Raw genomic sequence first — 13,978 nt, 5'->3', positions numbered from 1 at the left:
TCTGGTTTCTTTTGTTCCTTTCTGCTCTATCCCAACGGCGAGTACCCAACCCTGACCAAATGCTAGGTTAGGGTAATGATTACCATTCAGTTTCAATGCATCATGAAGAAAATCAGGATAAAGCACTGTCCTTAAGACTTCAGATTATAACCGAGTTACCCCACATAACTTAAACGGGACCAATTTGAAGCTTGCCATAGTCACGGTTTACAGAGCTAAAATCCAAGGCAGGCATCGAGTGAGCAGAAATCTTTGGGCTTTTTTCAAATGCAAGGCAGACCCACTGGCAGAAGCCTCTGTAGGTACACACACCCACAGAAACTCACCTACCTCTTCAGAAGGGGATTCTGTCCCTGGCACACTGAGCCCCGAAGTCTTAGTCTGTAGAGTGTCAGGTTTTAATAGATATCTATTTTTTTCTTTAGTTATTTTTAAGATAGTAAAGGTTCATTTGCAGTCCCAGTCAAGTTATTTCTCTTTAGTTTGTTAGAATGGTTTAATGCAGACTTTTCATGATCAGAGGTATAAAGATTGGTGTGGAAACATAACTAAAGGTTAAAAAAAAAAAAGCATCAGCAGTGCCCATAGCAACAAGATTGAGTTTTAATTTAGAAACTTTGTAGTCAGGAAAATAGCTTTCTCTAAAGCTAAGGTGTTTATACCTGACAAGGCTTTGTGGTCTAAGCAGCTACTTTTTCTTTGTTATTCTCACACTTGGATTGGTGCAAGCCAAAATATTCTTTACACTAAGTCCTTTACTAGGGAACTCAACCAACAGCACATTAGGCTGTTTTCTTCTAACAGCAGCAAACCTCACTGACTAGAAACTGGAAAATTAGTTCCTCCAGAGAGAATAAATTAATCAAACATTCTATTTCAAGTTTCTATTAACAGCCTAAGGTCAACTAACATACCTCACGTTTCAATCCAAGAAAATCACTCGAGGACTTTTTTTTTTAAGCAATACTACAAGCTTGCAAAATGTTAAGATTTGTGTCCCCAGGGTGGGACACATTATCATCCAGATGGAATTCTCTTACACAAATGCTCCTCAAATTCATACAGAAAACTCGAATGAACAACTAACCTATGCCCCCACTTGATTTTGCTGAATAACCAAGTACTAAATCTAAATGAACTCCGATTCCCACTTCATACTTTTGCCCTCATACACCAGACTCTTGTGAGAATATAATCTGCATATTTAAAGTATCTTGGGTAATGTTAGTGGAAATTTTTTTAAAAAAAGAAAAAGTTCAGTGATTTGGTGCAAAATGTTTATTTTAGCTTAATACAAGGTGAGCAATTTCTAATTTCCTTTGAACCTGACTTGTTTTGAGTAAGTCTCATTCACATTGCCCATCCAGGAAAATTCAAAGCAGCCAGGACTTTCTCCCTGGTATCTGCTAAGGACTCAGCCGGGACAGATCCAGGGTTTTATCCTTCCCATCAGCAAGATGTACCCCGTTCCTCTGAACTTGTAGGTACATCCCCAGGTTTCCGATCCTGCGACCCACCAGCCCTCCAAACCCTCCCAAGGTCCAGTCCCTAACCCCCGCAGGCAGTCATTCGCCCCGGGCACTCCCTGCCACCAGCCACGCTGTAATCCTGGCTCCAGGCACTGCGGCAGGTTCTCCGCTAGCCCCCGGGAGGGCTCGGCAAATCCTCCTGGTTCTCCCTACACACACTCCTGCCCCGCGCCCGGAGGAGCCAGGCGCCCGGACAGCTCCCGACCTCCAGGATCCAGAGCGAGCGAGATGCTCCTCCGAGTCCCGGGGGCCCCAAGTTTCTTCCCCGTGGGCCCGGGAGCTTGTTCCAAGTTTGCAGGGCTGGGCGCGCGCTGGGGGGCGGCGAGGGGCGCAGGCGGAGGGCGGAGAGGGGAGGACGCGGGAGCGGGGTGGGGGTGAAGGGGGGCTGGGGGGGGGAGAGGGAGGAGCGGGAGCGCTCGGCCTCGGCGCTACCTTTCCCCATACAACGCGGCCGCACGCGGAGGGCGCGGAGCTTTCCGGGGGCTCGGGAGGGAATCACGAGCCGGCGGGCGGAGCAGGGAGGGAGGGGGACCACACAGGTGAGCCCCCGCCCGCCCCGTACCCCGGGATCCTCACCACATCTTCCCCACCATCTCTCACTTCGGGCCGCGAACCCGGGTGCGTTGGGGGGGGGTCTTCCCTCCCCCTCGCCTTCCTCCGCCCCCCCCCGACCCCCAGCTGCAAGGAGCCGCTGCACTTTTCCCAAGCCCCGCAGGCGCCCCCGCGGCGCCCCGACCCCATTCCCCCGGCGCCTCTTCTTCACGGGTGGGAAAACGAAGCCTGGCCAAGGGTCAGGGGGAGGGGGGCGCCAAAGCCAGGGCGAGGAGGAAAGGTGCGGGCGGGGGGAGTCTTACTTTGCAACGCGCGGCGCCGAGCGCTGCCCACGGGAAAGGAAGGCCGGGTCTCGGCCGCCGTGAGCCCCCCGGAGGCGGCGATGTCAGCGCTCCAGCGCGGGTGGCGGTGGCGGCCGCGGGGGACGGGGGACGGGCGCGCGTGCGGTGCGGCGCGGTGCGCTCCGGCTCGGGCCCCGGCTCCGCGCGGCTCCGCGCCTGGCTCGCCTCTGGCTCCTGGCACCAACTCCGGGCAGTCACATGACGCCGGCGCCGCTCGCTCTGCGCGAGCCTCCCGGGGCTGGCGGGGTAAGTAGAGGCTGGGACCCGGGGTGGGAGGGTCAGGGAGGGGAGAGGGAGCCGCCGCGGCCGCCCGGGCTGGGCGGGTCCCCACCCACTTGGGTGGAGGCAGCCGCCCGAGGGGTCGGCCGAGTCACTCGCGCAAACACGCACCCCGCCCTGCGCCCTTCCCCCGCCGCCCCCGCCTCCCGCGCCGCCTCCGCCCCGCCCCGCCCCGTCACCCGGGGACAGCCCGACAGTCGCTCATTATTCCCCCGAGCCGGGCGCCGCCCCGCCGGCCCAACCTGTCCCGCGAGGCGCGGCGCGGCGCGGCCAGCCGCGGGGCCGGGCGTGCTCCGTGCGCCCCCCCCCCCCCTCGCCCGGGCCCTCCGCCCAGGCGGCCCCGCGCCCCGCCCGGAGCCCGCGCCCCGCCCCGCCGGGTCCCCGCCCGCGCGCCGCCGCCCGAGCCCGGGGGAAGGAAGGGCGGCGCTGCCCGCCACGGGCGTCGCTCGTTCGCGGCCCCTGCTGCGGAGCGTCCAAAACACACAGCCGCGGCTGGGGGTGGGGTGGGGGGACCGGGGGCAGCTCGGGCCATCAATCACTCGCCCGGGCGGGAAGGGCGGCCCTTGGGCGCGGTGGGCAGGGCCGGGCCCAGCGGCCGCGGCGAGGCCCCTCCTCGGTCCAGCGCACCGCTCCCGGAGGGGAACACACACACACACACACACACACACACACACACACACACACACACACACACACACACACACACACACACACACACACAACCCGATCGGCGGCCGGTGGTGGCGGAGCCGACGCGCCGGGGCCGGGTGGGGCGCGGAGCGCGCAGCGCGCGTGGGGGCCGGGCCAGCCTGCTCCCCGCGGCGCGCTTTCTTTGTGCCCTGGGGTCCCCCCTGAACCTGTCCCCCTGCGGGAGGATGGTCTGGTGGCCCCTCGCCTTCGGGGACTTTTCTTAGAAAGCCAGGAGACACCCCCACCTCCACACACACACATACACACCCGCGCCCCAGCACGCTACTCCCACGGGCCAGAAAACTTGTTAAACTTGGGTCAGATCCTCCCTCCCCCCCCCACCGGGCCAGGGCGCAGGCTGGCCGAGGCCTGGCCGGGGACCTTCCCTTTTGCACGTGGCGAGCTCGGCGGCCTTGCAGGCACCACCAACACCGGGGACCAGTGCGGTGGAAACGCATGTCCTGTCCACACCAGGCCCCTGGGAGGACCGGGTGTATGGAGCTTGGTGCCCCATGCAATGCCTTTTGAGATCCTTTTTTAAAAACAGCATTAATGTAATAAGGAATGCAATAAAAAAAAGAACAAAGGACAAATTGGTTCAATTGTTTAAGTTCTGTGTAATGTTTAAAAAAAACAAAACCGCCCGGCTTCGGTCTGTAGCTTGTTATTGCTTCAAGATGTTTTAAAGCCTCTTTAAGTTCACCATCCTCACTTTGATGCTTTACCCGGGCACAACGGAGTGATCCAGATAATTCCTAGCCCCTTCATGTAGCTTCACGGTATTATACAATTAGTTACCCAGTAACCTCAAGCGGTGAAATTGCACGCAGTGTAAATAACACACACACATACACACACGCGTGCGCGCGGGCACAAGACCATGTGGCGGACACCCAGAGTTGAGGCGGGTTCATGTCCTTTGCCTGCTGCCCCATATGACTGATCTTTGAAATGTGAAGTGGTGAAGGTCTTGGGCGGTTTTGTTTTAAAATAAAGGAATAAAAGAAATGATGCAAAGGAGGGAAAAAGTTGGATTTGTGTCCATGGCTAATTTCCAGTTTATTGAACAGTAATCACTGAAGATCTGCATGGATAACTTCAGGTGTGTATCTGCTGAGAAACCAGTTTAGTGATGACCGATGGAAGGAATCGTTTGCGTGGTAATGCTGGAGCATAGTAGGTGCTCAAAAATTACAGGTTTCTCACCAAGGACATGGGATGGTGTAATCTTGAAGCTTATAACCATGGGACTTTTTTTGGGGGGGGGGAAGTGTGGTTGTATCATGTTTGCATGTGGGATACAGACCCAAAGAAGAAGAGAAAAATAAGTCTTTTGGAGTGAAGTGTGATGGAGGATTTTAAGAAAAGAAGGGTTTGATGGGAAGAGAGAAGAAAGCCCTTCTAGCAGGTTAACTTATGAGCAGACCATGTTCAATGCCTGTTGGTAGGTAGCTGGAGGGAAATGAATACAAATGCAAGTGTGCAGTACACTGGCTCAGTGAGGGGCAGTGGCAAACCAGACCCCCTGAAGTCAACCTTGATGGCTCCTGCTCCTTCACAGGACACTGTCAAAAAGGCTGGGATAAATGTCGCACTGGCCACACCTTAGCCACTAGCCTAACCCATCCTGTGGCCACAGTGGTTTTGCATCATCTTGCTTAGCTTCGTCCAAGAGTGGGAAAGCCATGAGAACAAGGGCTTTTTCTAAATTGCAGCCTTCCACATGAAGGTCCCTTCAATGACTTGGCTTCCTTTAGGATGAAGTTCAGTCAGTCTGGTAACATGACATCTCTCCACCTTAGCCTTTGGTGTGGCAGCTTTCCCCTGGCTGACAGCAGGCTGGTCTGGTTTAGGTTCCAGTGTCTGTCTGTCTGATGCCCCTCCACATTCTCTGAAGAGCTACTGTTGGTCTCACCCTTCTGCTTGGAAAGTAGGTATGTGACCTGCTTCTGGCCCTGGGGATGTGAGGGGAAGTGTGCTTGTGGTTTGTGGGAGATATTTTTCTTCCTCATTACAGGAAACTCACAAGACTCCTTTGGAAGATGTGATATGAGGACAGTGATGCTTGGCTTCAGCAAGCCTTCTTGTAATCATGAGGAGAAAGCCAAGGCTCTGGATTTCCATGTTGATGGTTCTGAGCTCTCCATTTTAGTTCTCAGTTCAAATACGACCTCTCTATTATGACTACTGAAGATGTCTCCTCTTCTCCATTCATTGCCTGTTCATTGTCCTGTTTTGCTTTCTTTTTTATTTTTGAAACCTGTCATTAACTAAAATTACCTTGCTCAATTTTTTAAAAAATGTATTTATTACCATTTTATCCTTTTTGGGATGTGAGCTCCTGCAGGGCCCTTCTCATTCACTCTGCTTTTCTAAGCTGAGCCGGAAGATGTTCCGTGCGTGTTCATGGATTCATGGGTGACACCGAATGGCCAGGAGACCAAGTACCATGTTGACACTGGTAAGAGCAAGGGACTCAGCACCACAGCCCCTCACTCCCTCTTCTGTGCCATCGCGGACAATTATTCTAATGCAGAAGTCGATGTCCTTGGACTTTTCTCTCCCAGAGTATCAGTCAGAGCTTTTCTTTCTCCAGAAAAAGGCTCTTCTAGTTTGATGATGGCTGAAGGTTCAAAGGCATGAAAATACCACGTGATTATGAGCAGCTACGGCTGTGTGTGGTTTAAAGTAAAGCTGAAAGTGCACCAAGGGTTCTCCTTCTCTAAAGCATCATAAAAGAAAGGGAGATTCTGGCATCTCTTCAAGTTCTTATATCATCCATCTGTCTATCTGTTCAGTTTAGAATTGCCAGGAAATACCAAGGTTGAATTAGATGACTAAGAGTTCTGATGAAGACTTAGACTTGGTGTAAATTCCCTACCCTGCCCTAACCCGGAGCTCAAGCATGTCCAGTACAGGGTGGATCGTTGTCCTGGATGGTGTTTGACTGGATCATGCAGCCCAAGGACAATGGCACAAAGATAGTTGAAATCTTGGAGTCTTAGGTAAGGCAGAAGGAGGCTTTGCAGGGATAGCTGGGGAACTGATCAGGTGGACACTGCAAGTAGCTGACAGGACGGGTGGACTGGGAATGACATGATGAATGCTATAGAAGGCTTGGGGGTAAGTTTTCAGAGAGGGGGACCCTTTGAGTTTGACATCTAGGTGTGAAGCAGTCCTCAGGCCCAGAGGTTGCTTGTAGAGGTGAAAGATTGGGGCGGGAGATGGAGAAGATCTTGAAGACAAAGAAGAGAGATGAAGCCTGAGGGATCCGATATGGTTCCATGTGAATCCTGAAACAACTCGGAACTGTGGCCAGAAGGAAGGAAGAGGTAAGATTTAGGCTGTCCAGGACACTGGGAGTTTTACTGTAGTTAAATTCCTGATCATTCAAACTAAAAATAATCCTTTATATTCAGCTGTTGGTTCTTTTTCTTGTAAAATGCATATAGTTTTATCTTTCACTTTTTATTGCACACGTGGTATTGTACATACATCATTGAGAGCTTAAACCTGCTTTGGGGAACATCAGAGATCAGAAAACATCCTGCTTAATATTGTTTCAAAGGAAAATGATGTGTAATTTCCACATCAATTGCTTAGACATGTAAAGATTTAGAATGCAGTTCATGGCTGAGGTGGGAGCTGGCTATTTGTTACTGTTCTTTGTTACTGTAACCATGTTCTACAGACCGTAGTTATTGTAGTTGAGCCTCCACTGGTTCCCATGTTGGCAGCTTAGTCTGCACTGAGCTGATGATACAAGCTAGTGGGATCTCTGAACATAGGGACCCAGGGGCCTTTAGGTCTTTGGGGTATGTGCCCTCAGAGGGGGTACATCAGTTTTCTTGAAGCCTGAGTTCTCACAAGACCAAGGTGTTGTAGAAGATTCACTTCCCCTATGACTTTCAAGATTATTTTGCTTTATTCATTATTACATAATACAACATATAGTAAGTAAAAAAAATTTAAGGGACAATCATATAGGAGTTAAGCATATAAAAAGATATACTTACTATCAAAAACATAGTTTTATGTCTTAGCGTGTATTCTCTTGCCAATAGCACAATGAGATGGGCTGGGTAAAATACAAAGAAAAGAGGGTTCTATGGGTTTACAACCCAATACAAGGAGGAGGGACCACATTTGGGGATGTGCAACAATGGCGTGTGATCTTAGGATGTGTGGATCTTCTGGTCTGTGCCTCTTGTGAAGCCATCCGGATTAACGATGAAAGCCCTACCCTGATGACCTCCCCGAATGGTTACCCCGTTCCCAAAGGTCCTGCCTCCAAACTCCCTCGTGGGATTAAGCTTCCAGCCTCTTCACACCTCACAACGGAGATTGGCTTCCGGGACACCTCCCCCTCCCCCGCAAACCTCATCCACAGCTTTGATCTGTGTCTTCCAGGAGCTTCCAGTCTTGAAAAGTGACATCCTACCAGGCCAGATAATCCCCAGAAGTCTTCACGGAGGAGGTGAGATCTGTGTTACAACTTTATTGCCAAAGGAAGAAGGGGCTACAGGTTCCATTAGGGGGCCTGAAAGACCCGAATGGATCATGGGCTCCGTAGGTGTGGTGTGAGGTGGACAGGCTCACGGAGGCCATGCAGGAAATTGGAAGTTAACCTTGGTTAACCCTGGTTTTTCAACAGATGGACTTCATGCTATGCTACCATGTTTTAAAAAAAATGGCATCAAATGAACATTAAAGTCTTACCAGTACAAAGCAAGAAGTAGCAACTGTGGTTCATACAGAAGCTCCGTGACTTCTTATCTTCTTATGGGGTTCCATCTTGTTAAATCCATCAGATGCAGAAAACACCATAAGCTGAAGGTGCAAGTGAGCATAGCTAAGCACCAAGCATTGTAGCTTAGCAACATAGTCACCATGGGGGACCTAAGGGTCTGACCCTTAGGATCAGAGACAAGGCTGACCAGGAGTTGCCCAGCATGGCTAGCTATGTCACCAGCTCAGAGAAGATCAGATTGAAACTCTCAAGTTTCTACCAATTGAGCATCACTTTTTTTTTTTTTTTGGTCCAGTCCTGCAGCCTGAACTCTGGGCCTGGGCACTGTTCCCTCAGCTCTTCAGCTCAAGGCTAGCACTCTACCACTGGAGCCACAGCACCACTTTGGCTTTTGCTGCTTACGTGGTACTGAGGAATTGAACCCAAGGCCTCATGCATGCAAGGCAAGCACTCTACCACTGAGCCACCTTCCCAGCCTCTTGAGTGTCATCTTTGTAGCATTAAAAAGGTAAAAAAAAAAAAAAAAAGATTTAGTCAACCCATCATAGGTTGTACCCTATATATGTATACGTTTGTTTCCAGTAGCAGTGAGTTGACAGGCCTTCTGGTACTTGGCTGTAAAGTCAGGACTTCAACCCTTGTTCCTTCAACTCCTACCCTAGCCAGTCCACATGTATAGTACTTGGTTTTCATCCACAGATCAGCAAAATCTCCAAGCAGCACAGGGTTGGCCTTATGAATAGGAACTAAAAAGATTGGCTGTTGAGAAGGTTATGACGGTGATAGTAATGCTTTATTAAAGTGGCACGTGTGAGGGTGATACTTCTTTGCTTTCAATACGTTTCTGTGTGTTTTCTTTAACGAATATGATTTCCTTTTGAAACAACTGGAATGTATGTTTTAGAAAGCAGCTAGAAGCTGGGCACCAGTGGCTCATGCCTGTAATCCTAGCTGCTCTGGATTCTGAGATCTGAGGATCACAGGTGGAAGCAGCCTGGGCAGAACAGTCCATGAGAATCTTATCTCCAGTTAACCACTCAAAAACTGGAAGTGGTGCTGTGGTTTAAAGTGGTAGCTCTTTCTGGGTGAGTACCAAGGCCCTGAGTTCAAGCCTCATGACTAACCAAAAAAAAAAAATGTAGCTTAGAGTAACTGAGTGTGTTTCACACAGTTGTTTCACAGCAAGTGCCATTATTGCCAAAAGAAAAAGAAGACTATAAGCAAGCAAGCAAGAATTGCATGAAATGCAATAGGCATTATCCTGGACTCAGATTTGCCTTCTATGTGATCTTTTGTATGAGGGATGAACAGGAGGAGACTGGGAGAGGTGCAGTCCCTGGGAGGAGGCAGACATCTTTTTATTGATTATTTGGTCCTTGCCCTCCCTTCCTCTCCTCTTCCCTTCCTCCTTTATTCTCTCTCCCTCACTCCCTCTCCCCCACTCTCTTTCTCTTTCTCTCTCCCTCTCTCTTTCCCTTCCTCCCCCCACTCTCTTTCCCTTGGTCTGAGGCCAGCACTCAGTACCTGACACTTTTGCTCATCGGTTGACATTCTACCAACTGAGCCACATCTCCAACCTCTCTTTGGCTTTTTAATAGCCACTTGGGTATTGGATCTGTGCAGCTTCTCAACACTAGAATTCTTCCTCAAAAACAATATCTTTTTACTTGAAAACCTCTACAAAGAGAAAACACTGAAAACCAGAGGAAACCAGAAAGCTAGACTAAATAGAGCCCAAGTTCCTTTTTCTCAAGATGGAGACACGCACTTCCTGGAACACAAGGCTCACTCCTCCTCTTCTCCGAGGTCCTTGGCTGGAGTCTGTTGAGTCGCAGCCTGGCAGAAAAGCCAGCTGTTCAGGGCAAGAGTATGAGGGAGCTTACCTGCAGCCTTCCCCAAACACTAAGATTGTGTCTGGCAAGTCAGCCTAGCTGGAGGACTGCTAGCTTCCCTTCTGGATATATGTGTTTGTTATTGTTCTTAAGTTTTTCTGGGTAACTATAAGCAACAGGTCTTGTTAGTTCCTCTTGAGATGGTCTACTACTCCCCACCCTTATTTCTCACCTCCCAGCATCCTGTTTACTCCCCGACTTTGTGCCCCCTACACCCAGATACCAGTCCTCTCAACCAAGCTTTTCTTCTCTCCCTCAACTCATTCTAACTTGTTTTTAATATGTGTGCTCATGCCAAACAAGGCCTGCAACTGTTCAGGTTTTAACATCGAATTATGCTTTCTTCTTCTTAAATACATTTAAAATAGGTTTAGGTAAATGTTCCAGTGTTTTGTTTTTCTTTTTCCTTGAAGATAATAGAGAAGGATAAAAAGGAAATATATTAAGAAGGAAGTAAGAGCTGTTACCGTTTCCTCCTTTCCCCATTGAGAGATTGGTGCCAGCTGTAGATCCAGTCCTTGACGGGTGATTGGATTATGAAGACTCTGACCTAATCCATGGATTCATCTACTGATAGCAAACTTGGATGGCATCATTGGAAGGTGATGGAGGAAATAGGTCACTGGGGGTTTATCCTGGGGTTTATCTCATGTCCCAGTCCTATCTTTGCTCTCTGCTTCCTGGCTGCCACGAGGTAAGCAGCCTGCTCCATCACATCCTTTCTTCCATGGTATTCCATTTGCCAAAGCAATGGGACCAAGCCATGGGCTGAAACCTCAGAAATAGTGATTCAAACAAAGGCTTTCCTCTTTTTAAGTTGCTTTTTCTTAGGTGTTTGTTACAATGATGAGACACTAATGAACATAAGGGGAAATCTGAACATTGTCCAGGAGATTTTTAGTAGCCTTTGCCTGTATAAAGTTACCTGGTTATGATAAGAATAAAAAGCTCTTAGGTGTCAGTGGCTCATGCCTGTAAATCAGCTACTCAGGAGGCTGAGATCTGAGGATCATAGTTCAAAGCCAGCTTGAACAGGAAAGTCCCTGAGACTCTCATCACCAATTAACTAATCCAAAAGCCAAAATTGAAGCAGTGGCTCAAAGCGGTAGAGCACTAGCCTTGAGTTGAAAAGCTCAGGGACAGCTGAATTCTGGTGACTCACACCTGTAACCCTATCTACTCAAGAGGCTGAGATTTGAGGACTGAGATTCAGGCCAGCCTGGTCAAGGAAGTTTGTGAGACTCATTTCTCCAATAAGTACAAAAAAAGGGGGGGGGGGGTGAAAAGAGGGTATGGCTCAAGTGATAGAGTACTAGTTTTGAGCAAAGAAAGCTCTGGGGCAGACTGAGACCCAGAGTTCAAGCCCTAGGACTGGCACAAAAGAAAAAAAAAGCTTATACTTTACAGGGTATTCATGCTCACATCAATATGATGTTCAGTTTATTAGATTTTAAGAAAGATTTTAGTAATTTTATATGAACTGTTAGCTTTGTGTCATTATAATGGAGTACTTGAGACAGCCAACTGTATACAGAGAAAAGGGTTATTTTGAGTCAGTTTTGGGGGAGTCCAGTCCATGATCATTTGGCACATTCACTTTTGGCCTTGCTGAGGCAACACCTCAGAGAGGGACCGTTCAACTCACGCTTAGGTAGCAAAAATCAGTGAAGATGGGGTTGTGTGTCTTATAGTCCCTCTCGAGGCTATATCTCCAGTGACCTGAAGACCTCACACTAGGTCCCACCTCTTAAAGGTTCAAACTCCTCCCAGTAATGCCACTCTGAAAACTGAGCCTTAAACCTATGGCCTTTGAGGAAATTCAAAATCCCAACTCTATCCCAGCTATAGATTATGAACTATCTAGATGTACATTTCTATTTTTCTTGTCGAAGCAAATGGGTGGCTCTATTAACTATGAAACATTGTGGAATACAGCACAAATTGTGTGGGTTTGGAAATATCAAATATTTGTAGAATATCCAAGAAAAGTAATTGGTGCTCCAGCACAACTGAACACATAATTTTATGCAGTAGTCTTAGTGTCATCCCAGAAGAAGAAATGCTGTATGAAAATGGAAAGAAAATTTCATTTCTTCACAAAGAGGGAAACATTTTGAAAACTCATTGAATACAAGTTTTGCTTCTCAGTAATTTATCGATTCACTTCCCTTTTCTGTGCTGAAGATAAGAGAAATGAAGATTTGGAAGAAGCAGAAATTAGGGTTTGGGTGTGGTTCAAGTAGTAGAATACTTGCCTAGCTTTGGAAAGGCCTGGGTTTAAGGGTGGGGGAGGGGGAGAAGCAGAAATTCTTGATGATCGGCTCTGAAATTCATGTTGACATTGTAGATTTTTCAATGTTTTTGTAGATTTCTGAAAAACAAAGATTTTTTTTTCCTCCAGGTCAGCACAAATTTGGCTCTGTTTTCATGTTCTTTTTGTCTTTTCTCCCTCCCTCCCTTCTTCCTTTCTTGGATTTTACTTAACATGCCCTTTTAAAAAAAAGTATGTTCTTTTTTATTATCGATAAGTAGTTGTACAAAGGGATTTTAATTCAGTATGACAACTTATGAGTACATGTGTCTTGATTAATGTCTCCTTTCCCATCATTCTTTTCCCACATCCATTCTGTTTATTTTCTTATGGAGCAAAGTTTCCAGACACAATTCACTTGGTGAATTTCTTCCACTTGGTGCAAAGAAGGCCTTAAACATCTTAAAGATGGTCCCAAGAGTGAGGAGAGGTCAGGACAAATCTTGTGGAAGATTCTCTACCATGTCCTGGAGCTTGGCAGCATGTCAGTTCACTGTCTCTCACCATCTCTCTGGGCTGTATTTGAAGATCTCTTTCGTGAGTGTGATGCAGACAGTTTTACTATGATAAAGTTACTCACATTTCTTAATGAATTTCTTTCCTTTTGTACTTGGAGAAAAAGTATTCTTACCAAAAAAAATGAAAAACCAAACCAAAACAAAATAAAACCCTCCTTAGTTGATTTAATCTGACCATTTGTTGCAGATGACCTGACAAAGATACACTGTATAATTCAGATACAGAAATTGCTGTGTCCCTAATAACAATGGATTATGTTATTCCAATTCCAGATTGAAATCTTTTTCTTCTTCAGGTTTAGAAACTAGGGAAGGAAGGCGAAGTTTACTTAGCTCATTTTAAAGAAAACTTTTCCTGTCTCAATGATGTTTAAAGCAGTGCAATTCAATTTTTTTCAAATCTAGAATTCTTCCAAAACCTTCTTAATTTTTTTATACTTCAAATTATGAATTCTAGCTGCAATTCTACAGATTGTTTATAAGCTAACTAGGGCAAAGAATTTTTTTTTGGTAGTTTTTCTTCCAATTCGTTATACTTAGTCAGTTCTGTTTTATTCAAACAGTTAATTTCCTTGCTCATACAAATGACTTTTTCTTCCTTTGTGCTGGTCCTTGAGTTTGAACTCAGGGCGTGGGTACTATCCCTGAGCTGTTTTTTGCTCAAGGCTAGCACTCTGCAACTTGAGCCTCAGCTCCACTTCTGCCTTGGTTTGTATTTTTATATTCTATACATGGTTAGCTATCCTTTGCTTGGATATCTTTGACATATTCTTGTACTTAAAATAGCCTTATTTAGAGCCTTATAGTTTAAAGACAATGCTTAAATTGTAATGATGAAAAGTTCCCCACAAAATACCTGGCATGACATAGTGATGAGGAGAAAGTTAGACTGGATTGAATGAGTGTGCTTGCTGAAGTAGCCAGACAATGACCCTCTACTATGTGAGCTTCACAAATGCCTCTCCTGGTCCCAATTTTCTCTGCTTATCATTAGTGCTTGGATGTAATTCAGTGACCAGAGACATAACGTGACTTTCCAAGGTGACCAGAAGATGACCTCAAGTGGTTGGAGAGCAACCATGGAACCTCACATTCACTTTTTTGAAAGGCTTTGCA

General features: G+C 47.5%; 1 protein-coding gene across 1 annotated transcript in view; it reads right to left on the bottom strand.

Annotated features, from left to right (window-relative positions):
* The window catches only part of Klf3 (Kruppel like factor 3), a 32,058-nt gene extending 29,276 nt beyond the window's left edge, over positions 1-2,782 (bottom strand). Inside the window, exon 1 of the mRNA XM_042678041.1 lies at positions 2,384-2,782. The gene's annotated coding sequence lies outside the window, so the exon portion shown is untranslated. The remainder of the gene's footprint in view (positions 1-2,383) is intronic.
* Between the last annotated feature and the right edge of the window lie 11,196 nt (positions 2,783-13,978).

The sequence above is a fragment of the Dipodomys spectabilis genome, unplaced genomic scaffold, assembly GCF_019054845.1.
Source record: "Dipodomys spectabilis isolate Male_0828 unplaced genomic scaffold, ASM1905484v1 ptg000043l, whole genome shotgun sequence".
NCBI classification, from domain to species: Eukaryota; Metazoa; Chordata; class Mammalia; order Rodentia; family Heteromyidae; genus Dipodomys; species Dipodomys spectabilis.
This window is presented reverse-complemented; position numbering and strand designations above follow the sequence as displayed.